Genomic DNA, 14,848 nt, shown 5'->3' with positions numbered 1-14,848 from the left:
CAACAAAATGAGGCTCCAGTGATGTAATGAGAGTTGCTGCTATCCTCAAAATGATGCTATAGTGATGTAATTAGAGTTGCTACTTACCTAAGAAATGATGCTACAGTGATGTCGTGAGAGTTTCTACAAACCTCAAAATGATGCTACAGTGATGTAATTAGAGTTGCTACTAACATAAGAAATGATGCTCCAGTGATATGGTGAGAGTTGCTAAAAACCTAAAAATGAGGCTCCAGTAATGTCGTGAGAGTTGCTACTAATCTCAAAATGATGCTACAGTGATGTAATTACAGTTGCTATGAACCTAAGAAATGATGCTAAAGTGATGCAATGAGAGTTGCTACAAAACTAAGAAATGATGCTTCAATGACGTAGTTAGTTGCTACTAACCTAAGAAATGAAACCACAGTGATGTGGTGAGATTTGATAAAAACAACAAAATGAGGCTACAGTAATATAGTGAGAGTTGCTACGGACCTCAAAATGATGCTACAGTGATGTAATGAGAGTTGCTAAAAACCTAAAAATGAGGCTCCAGTAATGTAGTGAGAGTTGCTACGAACCTAAGAAATGATGCTACAGTGATGTAGTGAGAGTTGCTACAATGTTAAAATGATGCTGACAGTGATGTAATGAGAGTTGCGACGAACCTCAAAATGATGCTTACAGTGATGTAGTGAAATTGCGACTAACATCAAAATGATGCTTGCAGTGATATAATGAGAGTTGCTACGAACCTCAAAATGATGCTCCAGTGATGTGGTGAGAGTTGCTACTATCCTCCAAATGATGCGACAGTAATGTGGTAAGAGTTGCTGAAAATCTCAAAATGATGCTAAAGTGATGTAGTGAGAGTTGCTACTAATCTAAAAAATGATGCTAAAGTGATGTAGTGAGAGTTGCTTCAAATCTCAAAATGATGCTCCAGTGATGCAGTAAGAGTTGCTTAAAATCTCAAAATGATGCGACAGTGATGTGGTGAGAGTTGCTACTATCCTCCAAATGATGTTACAGTGATGTAGTGAGAGTTGCTATGGACCTGAAAATGATGCTCCAGTGATGCAGTAAGAGTTGCTTAAAACCTCAAAATGAGTCTGACAGTCATGTAGTGAGAGTTGCTAAGAACCTAAAAATGATGCTACAGTGATGTAGTGAGAGTTGCTAAAAACCTCAAAATGATGCTGACAGTCATGTAGTGAGAGTTGCTACTATCCTCCAAATGATGCTACAGTGATGTCGTGAGAGTTGCTAAAAATCTCAAAATGATGTGACAGTGATGTGGTAATAGTTTCAAAAAACTCAAAATGATGCTACAGTGATGTAGGAAGAGTTGCTAAAAACCTCAAAATGATGCTGCAGTGATGTAGTGACAGTTGCTACTAATCTAAGAAATGATGCTAAAGTGATGTGGTGAGAGTTGCTTCAAATCTCAAAATGATGCTCCAGTGATGCAGTAAGAGTTGCTTAAAACCTTAAAATGATGCCACAGTGATGGGGTGAGAGTTGCTACTAATCTCAAAATGATGCTAAAGTGATGCAGTAAGAGTTGCTTAAAACCTTAAAATGATGCTGACAGTCATGTAGTGAGAGTTGTTAAGAACCACAAAATGATGCTACAGTGATGTCATGAGAGTTGCTTAAAATCTCAAAATGATGCGACAGTGATGTGGTGAGAGTTGCTACTATGCTTCAAATGATGCTACAATGATGTAGTGAGAGTTGCTACTAACCTCAAAATGATGGTGACAGTCATGTCGTGAGACTTGCTGCTAACCTTAAAATGATGCTGACAGTGATGTAATGAGAGTTGCTACTAACCTGAAAATGATGCTACAGTGATGTAATGAGAGTTGCTACAAACCTAAAAAATGATGGTGACCGTCATGTAGTGAGAGTTGCTAAAAACCTCAAAAGGATACTGACAGTAATGTAGTATCCTTGCTAAAAACCTGAAAATGATGCTGACAGTGATGTAATGAGAGTTGCTATGAACCTAAGAAATGATGCTACAGTGATGTGGTGAGAGTTGCTACTAACCTCAAAATGATGGTGACAAGTCATGTAGTGAGAGTTGCTACGAACCTCAAAATGATGCGAAAGTGATGTAATGAGAGTTGCTACTAATCTCAAAATGATGCTACAGTCATGTAATGAGAGTTGCTACTAACCTTAAAATTATACTGACAGTGATGTTGTGAGAGTTGCTACGAACCTAAAAATGATGCTACAGTGATGTAATGAGAGTTGCTACTAACCTAAGAAATGATGCTACAGTGATGTGATGAGAGTTGCTACTATCCTCAAAATGATGCTGAAAGTGATGTAGTGAGAGTTGCTACGAACCTTAAAATGATGCTGACAGTGATGTCGTGAGAGTTGCTACTTATTTCAAAATGAGGCTCCAGTGATGTCATGAGAGTTGCTGCTATCCTCAAAATGATGCTATAGTGATGTAATTAGAGTTGCTACTAACCTAAGAAATGATGCTACAGTGATGTCGTGAGAGTCTCTACAAACCTCAAAATGATGCTACAGTGATGTAATTAGAGTTGCTACTAACATAAGAAATGATGCTCCAGTGATATGGTGAGAGTTGCTAAAAACCTAAAAATGAGGCTCCAGTAATGTCGTGAGAGTTGCTACTAATCTCAAAATGATGCTACAGTGATGTAATTACAGTTGCTATGAACCTAAGAAATGATGCTAAAGTGATGCAATGAGAGTTGCTACTAACCTAAGAAATGAAACCACAGTGATGTGGTGAGATTTGCTAAAAACAACAAAATGAGGCTACAGTAATATAGTGAGAGTTGCTACGGACCTCAAAATGATGCTACAGTGATGTAATGAGAGTTGCTAAAAACCTAAAAATGAGGCTCCAGTAATGTAGTGAGAGTTGCTACGAACCTAAGAAATGATGCTACAGTGATGTAGTGAGAGTTGCTACTAATGTTAAAATGATGCTGACAGTGATGTAATGAGAGTTGCGACGAACCTCAAAATGATGCTTACAGTGATGTAGTGAAATTGCGACTAACATCAAAATGATGCTTGCAGTGATATAATGAGAGTTGCTACGAACCTCAAAATGATGCGAACGTGATGTAATGAGAGTTGCTTACAACCTCAAAATGATGCTACAGTCATGGAGTGAGAGTTTCTGCTTAACTGAAAATAAAGCTCCAGTGATGTAGTGAGAGTTGCTACTCATCTAAAAATTATGCTACAGTAATGTAGTGAGAGTTGCTATGAACCTCAAAATGATGCTACAGTAATGTGAGCTTCATAAAGACCCAGGCCACTATTTGTGGTCATGCATCATTGTGGCTGACCAATGGTCCAACTTCATCAGTCAGTCAGTCAGAGACATTAGCATTTGTCGGCCTGGCCTGCTGCCAAAGACTAACACTGCTTTAGTTGATTTACCTGTGCAGCCATGTCACGCTCCTCTCGGCCACCTCCACGGTCAGACGCCAGGTTAAACCAGCCAATGGCGTAAGAATCACTCTCAGAATCTGAAGCGCTCGTAGCTGCAGGGTTTTTCCACACAGCTTCTGTTGAGAGACAAAGTCCATCACTTGATGAACTCTCACCAACAGAAATGTGCAGTTTTCCACTCAGGACAGCTGCTGCATGCTGCTGTTTGTAAAAAGAAGGTCCAGTGGATCCGTTCAGTTCTACATTATTCAGCAGAGAGATGTCACCATTGAATAATGACCATATTTCCTAAAATTATAGCTCAACCACAGAGGGACCAGGCTACTAGAATGACCTCTGTTTACTAGAAGTGCTTCTCCTATGGTGGTGAACTCCTCAGCTGTCAGTGGAGTCAAATCTGTCTTAGAGAGGCCAGAGGTTCCCACACTGGTTCCCTCTCATCATGCAGCCCTGACAGCTGTGTGTGCTGTTCCAGCGTGTTGGCACCTCACTGATGAGTTTCAGGGTTGGCCCTCCCATCTGTTGCTGCACCTGAGCCAGCTTCTCCTTGGCTGTAGTGCTGATCTGAAGGATGTGACAGAGTTCCTGGCTTTGTGTCTGATGATGGAAGTGGGGATCTGATCACAGGATTTTCTGACTCCTAGATTCAGACGATGTGCAGTGCAGACTGAGTGGTGAATTTGGAGCTGTCTAGTGGATGCTGTCATGTTTGGTGCTGCGTCGCTCACAAGACACTTGACTTTGTTGGTGATGGCCCAGTCCTCCATCAGGCCTCTTTGGACTGGGGCCAAACTGTCAGCAGGGTGACTTTGTGGAAAGTCTTGCACTCCCAACACATTCATTCTCACTAATGCAGTGACAGGTCAGAGCCAAGGGAGCCTCCATGTCCACAGATGTCCACATGGCAGCTGGACTTCCTTTTTCACTCCTTCCCGTTCCTCCTGGTACTTTTTGGCCACCGTTTGTTTGATGGTCTGAAAATGACACCCAGAGTAAATCAATACATTGAAATTAGAGATGAAATAAACTGGAGATATCAACGACTGCTTTCGATCATTTCCACACAAACCTTTCTGGTTGGCAAACATATGAGGCTCAAGGACCTGAACCAGTTCCCTGAACCCTTCCCTCTCAACAGTGCTGAGGGGCTGGCAGTCCTTCAGGATGAAATTCAGCAGAGCCTCATCCAGCATCTGCTTCCTGGAAGCTGGATGGTTCAAGATGAAGGAGAGAAGAAATGAATAGGAATTAATGATCAATGAAGCAACTGTGAGTCAGTTGGAGAGTGGCTGTAGACCTGAGTTCATCCTGGTGGATCTGGGACTTCATTCTCATGCCTGGCCCCATCATGCCTCAGCACTGAAGAGGTGCTTTTGTTGAGATGAGACGCTTCTGTCCAACAAATGCCACATTCAACCTGCAGAAAAGAACATGAGTGCTCAGCTAAAAGTTCCTTTCTTCTTGGTGACTGGTGTTTCTTAGTCTTAGACCACCAGGTTTCCAATGAGGTGTATCGGATACGTTGTTGTGTGCCGCTGAAATCCGTCCAATTCCGGCGTTGTTTCCTCATGAAATATGTTTGCCTTAAAGCTCATTAAAGTGTTGAACCACAATATCGTTCACCATAACTGAGTCAACTTCAAGATAACCTACTTCTACATTCCAGTCCCGGCTGCTCCTGTTCTGCTGCAGTCCAGAAAACAACAACCCGATACAATTGGCGCTCCTTCCCACAGCTCCGGCCCGGATCCGCATGGTTCCGCTGACTGACTGTGAGACGCGCTCCCTCCAGAGTGGCACAGCCCGATGGGGGTCCTTATCTGGCACGGGGGCGTAAAACAGGTGCGACTGGAAAGCCTGGTTTATTCTGCGTCGAGGGAACGCGTTGCTCTGCAATACACCGCCAAGCCGCTAGGGGGTGTGGCTTTGTCTTTGTATTGTTTACGGGGCTCTTGTCGGATTCCTTGGTTTTCTTCCGGTCACAGACAACAATTGTTGGCCATTTGTCAGTCTTTGTAGTGCCGCGAAGAGGCGTTGTAGAGGTGGTCGTACTTGAGCACCTCCTCGATAATCCTTTCTTCAGCTTGGTCCATTTTTTCTTGGAGCCTTCACCACAGAAACTTTGAAAATGGCGGGGTTGTGCTGCGACTGAACCGGAAATAACGTTCTGAGCGGACCAATCACAGTCCTCGACGTTGACGTCACCACGCGTCGACGCGATGCGTAAGCAGGATTTTTTGGAGGCGCGTTTTAGGCTACGGCGGAGGTATGAATACTACTCGACACAGAAGCATAAATCAGGCTTAAATCAGGCTTTATAGTCCAACAGGAAGTTAGCATGTCAGGGATGAGACACCCTGATAGTCCAAAAGGAAGTTAGCATGTCAGGGATGAGACACCCTTATCGTCCAACAGGAAGTTAGCATGTCGGGGATGAGACACGCTTATCGTCCAACAGGAAGTTAGCATGTCAGGGATGAGACACCCTGATAGTCCAAAAGGAAGTTAGCATGTCAGGGATGAGACACCCTCATAGTCCAACAGGTAGTTAGCATGTCAGGGATGAGACACGCTTATCGTCCAACAGGAAGTTAGCATGTCAGGGATGAGACACCCTGATCGTCCAACAGGAAGTTAGCATGTCAGGGATGAGACACCCTGATAGTCCAACAGGAAGTTAGCATGTCAGGGATGAGACACGCTTATCGTCCAACAGTAAGTTAGCATGTCAGGGATGAGACACCCTGATAGTCCAACAGGAAGTTAGCATGTCAGGGATGAGACACACTTATCGTCCAACAGGAAGTTAGCATGTCAGGGATGAGACACACTTATCGTCCAACAGGAAGTTAGCATGTCATGGATGAGACACCCTGATAGTCCAACAGGAAGTTAGCATCTCCATGGTTCCCTTGACCAGAAGCCAGTGGGATCGTTCCATTCTGACATCTTGATTGACATTTGTCCTTCTCTTAGCTAAATAGCTGACAATCATTTGAAAAAAAAAACCTTGATTTACTTTTTGTATTTTGATCTTCAGCTCATTTGCATACTTTTGTTAAAATTCTCCCCTTTTTGTCCTTTTTTTCTGCTGTTTTTAGCACAAAGTCCACCTGGTGCCTAAAGACCAGTTCAGCATGGACTACGTTGAACCTTCAGTCTGCTGCATCAGCACCCATGGACAGTTCCCCCATGACAGGTGGATTCTGGTGAGGAATATTAGTGGGACAGCGCTCTTGTTAGAACGGTTCTGATCCACCTTCCCTCCCCCTGTAGCTCCTCCTGTGTCCCCTCAGCGCTCTTGTTAGAACGGTTCTGATCCACCTTCCCTCCCCCTGTAGCTCCTCCTGTGTCCCCTCAGCGCTCTTGTTAGAACGGTTCTGATCCACCTTCCCTCCCCCTGTAGCTCCTCCTGTGTCCCCTCAGCGCTCTTGTTAGAACGGTTCTGATCCACCTTCCCTCCCCCTGTAGCTCCTCCTGTGTCCCCTCAGCGCTCTTGTTAGAACGGTTCTGATCCACCCTCCCTCCCCCTGTAGCTCCTCCTGTGTCCCCTCAGCGCTCTTGTTTCTCCTCCCAATGTTTTTCCCATTGGGAGGAGATTTGTTGTTCCAACATGAAGTCTTTTCTTGTGATGAGTTTGTGTGTTGTAGTGGCATGAAGATATCTTGTTATCATGATCAACTCATCTGGCCTGGTGGAAGAACGCTGCTGTGTTTGGATTCAGACGAGTCAAATCTGAACCAGGGACTTGTAGTTTTATCCTCTGTCTCCGGACTCATAAAATGGAGACCGGCCCAGTTTGACACTTTTGAACTCCTCCATGATGTTCAAATCTCATGACTGAGATTCGTGATTGAAAACATCGGCGGTTCAGGAAAGAAAACATGTACCATTGAACATCGCTCTCATCCTTCTACTCAGAACGCTGCGGTGGACTCCACCGTGTCCAGGCTTTGGGCAGATACGTCTTCATCCTCCACCACCACCAGCCGCTCCACCCCACCCACCCTGTGCAGGTCTACATTACCAGGGTCGGATCTGGCAGGGTGGAGGATCTTTGATTCATCTTAGCTTTCCTGCTCCGGCTGTTTGAGAAACATTCAAATGGAGATGGTTGTTTGTGTCTTTCAGGCCACGCCAACGCCTCCTTCTGTCCCCACGCTTACGGCTGCCGAAACGTGCCGGTGTCTGAAAACCAGATCATTCTGGATGTGCCGGACCACCAGGTTCTCCTCACCTGCAGGTTCCTGCAGGCAGAGCCCTGTGGTGGTAGGTTTCCTGCTCCTCTGCTGGACTGATACCCTCTCCCTTTCCCCACACGTATCTGCTGTTTCTACTCTGTGCCTCCTTCTCCTCTGTCAGGCCTGGACTTCTTCCTTCTGTCTCTCCAGGATTACGTCCTGGTGGTGCCTGAGAGCAGCTCCAGCTCCAGCTCCCTGAACCAAGAACCACTGGAGAAATCTGACCACTTCATCAGCAACTGTGGCCTCAACAGCTTTCATGTCAAGTCGGTGTCTCCAAGCCTGAGTTGGTCCATGTTCTGTATCCCTGAATGTTCTAGAGGAACTAAACTGGGCCGGACTGGGACGCTTCTGTCTGCTCAGATTTGGGTTGTGAATGCATTCAGATGTCATTTACAAGCATTGGAACTAAAGACCTGAGCCTCAAGAATATTTAGTTCTTGATTTACTTTCTCTTGCAGGGTTTCATTTTGTGCAAATTTTCTTTTGAAGATCTTTGTTTTTTTGTTGTCCTTCCATTTAGCGAGTTTGGCTAAGAACCTTTTCCCCACGAAACTAATTTTCCTAAAATGTCTCGCTAACGTTTCCTTTTTCTCTGTCGTCCCTCCTGTCCTTGGTCTCCATTCTGTCTCAGCTCAGCTGTGTCTCTTGGGCTCTCTTCAACAACGGCGCCCTGCCTTGTGCCTGCCATGAGGTTGGAGCTGAGAGTGACACCTGCGAGCCATTTGGTGGTCAGTGCCGCTGCAGGCCCCACGTGATTGGCCGAGACTGCTACATGTGGGCCGCGGGTTGCTGGGGATTCCCCACTGCAGACGTGAGTGTCAGATTGGATGAATGATGAGTAATAAGGGCTTTTAATGATGAGTGAGAGGACAGACCAAACCAACCTGTCCAACCATCAGAGGACATTTTGTTGTTCTAGTTTCAACTATCACTACATTACTGTTAGCATCATTTTGGGATCATTAGCAATTCTTATTACATCACTGTCAGCATCATTTTGAGTTTATTATCAATTCTTACTACATCACTGTCAGCATCATTTTTAGGTTACTCGCAACTTTCACTCCATTACTGTTAGCATCATTTTGAGTTCATTAGCAATTCTTACTTAATCACTGTCATATCATTTTAGATCATTACCAATTCTTCTGACATCACTATAGCATTATTTTGAGGTTCGTAGCAACTCTTCCTACATGACTGTCAGCATCACTTTGAGGTTATTCGAAACTCTTCCTAGATGAGTGTCAACAACAGTTTGAGGTTATTCGAAACTTTCACTCCATTACTGTTAGCATCATTTTGAGTTCATTAATGAGTTCATTAGCAATTCTTAAGGCATCACTAGCATTATTTTGAGGTTATTAGCAATTCTTAGTACATCACTGTCGCATTATTTTGAGTTCATTCGCAGCTCTTACTACATTACTGTCAGCCTCATTTTTAGGTTACTCGCATCTTTCACTACATTACTGTTAGCATCATTTTGAGTTCATTAGCAATTCTTACTTAATCACTGTCGCATCATTTCAGATCATTAGCCATTCGTACTACATCACTGTCACATTATTTTGAGTTTCATAGTAACTCTTACTACATCACTAGCATTATTTCAAGGTTATTACCAGACTTACTACATTCCTGTCAGCATCATTTTGAGGTTATTAGCAGCTCTTACTAGATTACCGTCAACATCATTTTGAGTTCATTAGCAATTCTTACGACATCACTGTAGCATTATTTTGACGTTAGTAGCAACTCTTACTACATGACTGTCAGCATCATTTTGAGGTTGTTCAAAACACTTACTACATTACTGCAAGCATCATGTAGTTTATTTGCAACTATCACTACATTACTGTGAGCATCATTTTGAGTTTATTAGCAATTCTTACGACATAACTGTCGCATTATTTTGAGTTCCGTAGCAACTCTTACTACATGACTGTCAGCATCACTTTGAGGTTATTCGAAACACTTACTACATTACTTTAAGCATCACTGACTTGATTAGCAACTATCACGACATTACTTTTAGCATCATTTTGAGTTCATTAGCAATTCTTACTACATCACTGTCGCATCATTTTGAGATCATTAGCAATTCTTCTGACATCACTGTCACATTATTTTGAGGTTCGTAGCAACTCTTACTACATTATTGTTGCATTATTTTAAGGTTCGTAGCAACTCTTACTACATTACTGTCAGCATCACTTTGAGTTTTTTAGCAACTATCACTACATTACTGTTAGCATCATTTTGAGTTCATGAGCAATTCTCACGACATCACTGTAGCATTAAATTGAGTTCATTAGCAACTCTTACTAAATGACTGTCAGCATCGCTTTGAGGTTATTCGAAACACTTACTACATTACTGTAAGCATCACTGAGTTGATGAGCAACTATCACTACATTACTGTTAGCATCATCTTGAGTTCATTAGCAATTCTTCTGACATCACTGTCGCAATATTTTGAGGTTCGTAGCAACTTTTACTACATTACTGTCGCATTATTTTGAGGTTCGTAGCAACTCTTACTACATGACCATCAGCATCATTTTGAGGTTATTCGAAACTTTCACTCCGTTACTGTTAGCATCATTTTGAGTTCATTAGCAATTCTTACTACATCACTGTCGCATCATTTTGAGATCATTAGCAATTCTTCCGACATCCCTTTCCCATTATTTTGAGGTTCGTAGCAACTTTTACTACATTACTGTTGCATTATTTAAAGGTTCGTAGCAACTCTTACTACATTACTGTCAGCATCACTTTGAGTTTATTAGCAACTATCACTACATTACTGTTAGCATCATTTTGAGTTTATTAGCAATTCATAGACATCACTGTAGCATTAAATTGAGGTTAGTTGCAACTCTTACTACATGACTGTCAGCATCACTTTGAGGTTGTTCGAAACACTTACTACATTACTGTCAGCATCACTGAGTTTATTAGCAACTATCACTACATTACTGTTAGCATCATTTTGAGTTTATGAGCAATTCATAGACATCACTGTAGCATTAAACTGAGGTTAGTAGCAACTCTTACTACATGACTGTCAGCATCACTTTGAGGTTGTTCGAAACACTTACTACATTACTGTAAGCATCACTGAGTTTATTAGCAACTATCACTACATTACTGTTAGCATCATTTTGAGTTTATGAGCAATTCATAGACATCACTGTAGCATTAAACTGAGGTTAGTAGCAACTCTTACTACATTACTGTAAGCATCACTTGAGTTTATAGCAACTATCACTACATTACTCTTAGCATCATTTTGAGTTCATTAGCAATTCTTACTACATCACTGTCGCATCATTTTGAGATCATTAGCAATTCATCTGACATCACTGTCACATTATTTTGAGGTTCGTAGCAACTCTTACTACATTATTGTTGCATTATTTTAAGGTTCGTAGCAACTCTTACTACATGACTGTCAGCATCACTTTGAGTTTATTCGCAACTATCACGACATTACTGTTAGCATCATTTTGAGTTTATTAGCAATTCTTACCACATCACTGTAGCATTAAATTGAGTTCATTAGCAACTCTTACTACATGACTGTCAGCATCACTTTGAAGTTGTTCGAAACACTTACTACATGACTGTCAGCATCACTTTGAGGTTGTTCGAAACTCTTACTACATTACTGTAAGCATCACTGAGTTAATTAGCAACTATCACTACATTACTGTTAGCATCATTTTGAATTCATTAGCAATTCTTCTGACATCACTGTCGCAATATTTTGAGGTTCATAGCAACACTTACTACATGACTGTCAGCATCACTTTGAGGTTATTCGAAACTTTCACTCCATTACTGTTAGCATCATTTTGAGTTCATTTGCAATTCTTCCGACATCACTGTCGCATTATTTTGAGGTTCGTAGCAACTGTCATTACATGACTGTTAGCATCATTTTGAGTTCATTAGCAACTATCACTACATTACTGTTAGCATCATTTTGAGGTTAGAAGCAACTCTTACTACATGACTGTCAGCATCACTTTGAGGTTGTTCGAAACACTTACTACATTACTGTAAGCATCACTGAGTTGATTAGCAACTGTCACTACATGACTGTTAGCATCATTTTGAGTTCATTAGCAATTCTTCCGACATCACTGTCGCAATATTTTGAGGTTCGTAGCAACTTTTACTACATTAATGTCGCATTGTTTTTAGGTTCGTAGCAACACTTAGTACATGACTGTCAGCATCACTTTGAGGTTATTCGAAACGTTCACTCCATTACTGCTAGCATCATTTTGAGTTCATTAGCAATTCTTACTACATGACTGTCGCATCATTTTGAGATGATTAGCAATTCTTCCGACATCCCTTTCGCATTATTTTGAGGTTCGTAGCAACTCTTACTACATGACTATCACCATCACTTTGAGGTTATTCGAAACACTTACTACATTACTGCAAGCATCACTGAGTTGATTAGCAACTATTACTAGATTACTGTTAGCATCATTTTGAGTTCATTAGCAATTCTTACTACATCACTGTCGCATCATTTTGAGATCATTAGCAATTCTTCCGACATCACTGTCGCAATATTTTGAGGTTCGTAGCAACTTTTACTACATTACTGTCGCATTATTTTGAGGTTCGTGCAAAACACTTACTACATGACTGTCAGCATCACTTTGAGGTTATTCGAAACGTCCACTCCATTACTGTTAGCATCATTTTGAGTTCATGAGCAATTCTTACTAAATCACTGTCGCATCATTTTGAGATCTTTAGCAATTCTTCTGACATCACTGTCGCATTATTTTGAGGTTCGTAGCAACTCTTACTACATTATTGTTGCATTATTTTGAGGTTCGTAGCAACTCTTAGTACATGACTGTCAGCATCACTTTGAGGTTATTCAAAGTTTCACTCCATTACTCTTAGCATCATTTTGAGTTCTTTAGCAATTCTTACTACATCACTGTCGCATCATTTTGAGATTATTAGCAATTCTTCCGACATCACTGTCGAAATATTTTGAGGTTCGTAGCAACTCTTACTACATTATTGTTGCATTATTTTAAGGTTCGTAGCAACTCTTACTCCATTTCTGTCAGCATCACTTTGAGTTGATTAGCAACTATCACTACATTACTGTTAGCATCAATTTGAGTTTATTAGCAATTCATAGACATCACTGTAGCATTAAATTGAGGTTAGTCGCAACTCTTACTACATGACTGTCAGCATCACTTTGAGGTTGTTCGAAACTCTTACTACATTACTGTAAGCATCACTCAGTTCATTAGCAATTCTTATGACATCACTGTCCCATCAGTTTGAGATCATTACCAATTCTTCTGACATCACTGTCGCATTATTTTGAGGTTCGAAGCAACTCTTACTTCTTTACTGTTGCATTTTTTAAGTTTCATAGCAACCCTTACTACATGACTGTCAGAATCACTTTGAGGTTGTTCGAAACACTTATTATATTACGATCAGCATCACTTTGAGTTAATTAGCAACTATCACTACATTACTGTTAGCATCATTTTGAGGTTAGAAGCAACTCTTATACATTACTGTCATCATCACTTTGAGGTTGTTCGAAACACTTACTACATTACTGTAAGCATCACTGAGTTGATTAGCAACTATCACTACATTACTGTTAGCATCATTTTGAGTTCATTAGCAATTCTTACGACATCACTGTCCCATCAGTTTGAGATCATTACCAATTCTTCTGACATCACTGTCGCATTATTTTGAGGTTCGAAGCAACTCCTACTACATTACTGTCAGCATCACTTTGACTTTATTAGCAACTATCACTACATTACTGTTAGCATCATTTTGAGGTTAGTAGCAACTCTTACTACATGACTGTCAGCATCACTTTGAGGTTGTTCGAAACACTTACGACATTACTGTAAGCATCACTGAGTTGATTAGCAACTATCACTACATTACTGTTAGCATCATTTTGAGTTCATTAGAAATCTTCCTACATCACTGTCGCAATATTTTGAGGTTCGTAGCAACTTTTACTACATCACTGTCGCATTATTTTGAGGTTCGTAGCAACTCTGACTACATGACCGTCAGCATCACTTTGAGGTTATTCGAAACTTTCATTACATTACTGTTAGCATCATTTTGAGTTCATTAGCAATTCTTACTACATCACTGTCACATCATTTTCAGATCATTAGCAATTCTTCCGACATCACTGTCGCATTATTTTGAGGTTCGTAGCAACTCTTACTACATGACTGTCAGCATCACTTTGAGGTTATTCGAAACGTGCACTCCATCACTGTCGCATCATTTTGAGATCTTTCGCAATTCTTCTTACATCACTGCCGCATTATTTTGAGGTTCGTAGCAACTCTTACTACATTACTGTCAGCATCACTTTGAGTTTATTAGCAACTATCACTACATTACTGTTAGCATCATTTTGAGTTTATTAGCAATTCATAGACATCACTGTAGCATTAAATTGAGGTTAGTCGCAACTCTTACTACATGACTGTCAGCATCACTTTGAGGTTGTTTGAAACTCTTAGTACATGACTGTCAGCATCACTTTGAGGTTATTCGAAACACTTACTACATTACTGTAAGCATCACTGAGTTGATTAGCAACTATCACTACATTACTGTTAGCATAATTTTGAGATCATTAGCAATTCTTCCGACATCACTGTCACAATATTTTGAGGTTCGTTGCAACTCTTACTACATTATTGTTGCATTATTTTTAGGTTCGTAGCAACTCTTACTACATTACTGTCAGCATCACTTTGAGTTTATTAGCAACTATCACTACATTACTGTTAGCATCGTTTTGAGTTGTTGAGCAATTCTCACGACATCACCTGTAGCATTAAATTGAGTTCATTAGCAACTCTTACTAAATGACTTTCAGCATCACTTTGAGGTTGTTTCAAACACTTACTACATTACTGTAAGCATCACTTGAGTTTATAGCAACTATCACTACATTACTCTTAGCATCATTTTGAGTTCATTAGCAATTCTTACTACATCACTGTCGCATCATTTTGAGTTCATTAGCAATTCTTCCGACATCACTGTAGCATTAAATTGAGTTCATTAGCAACTCTTACTACATGACTGTCAGTATCACTTTGAGGTTG

At 41.0% G+C, this 14,848-nt stretch overlaps 1 long non-coding RNA gene across 2 annotated transcripts in view; it reads left to right on the top strand.

Annotated features, from left to right (window-relative positions):
• The window catches only part of LOC147270686 (uncharacterized), a 77,312-nt gene extending 72,078 nt beyond the window's left edge, over window positions 1-5,234 (top strand). For both annotated transcript variants that reach the window (XR_015115707.1, XR_015115705.1), the window contains one exon: window positions 5,105-5,234. This is a non-coding gene — a long non-coding RNA (uncharacterized LOC147270686). The remainder of the gene's footprint in view (window positions 1-5,104) is intronic.
• Window positions 5,235-14,848: the final 9,614 nt, after the last annotated feature.

The sequence above is a fragment of the Aulostomus chinensis genome, chromosome 1 (genome assembly GCF_037954235.1).
Source record: "Aulostomus chinensis isolate RoL2024-O1b breed Wild chromosome 1, RoL_Achi_v1.0, whole genome shotgun sequence".
In the NCBI taxonomy this organism is placed as follows: Eukaryota; Metazoa; Chordata; class Actinopteri; order Syngnathiformes; family Aulostomidae; genus Aulostomus; species Aulostomus chinensis.
This window is presented reverse-complemented; position numbering and strand designations above follow the sequence as displayed.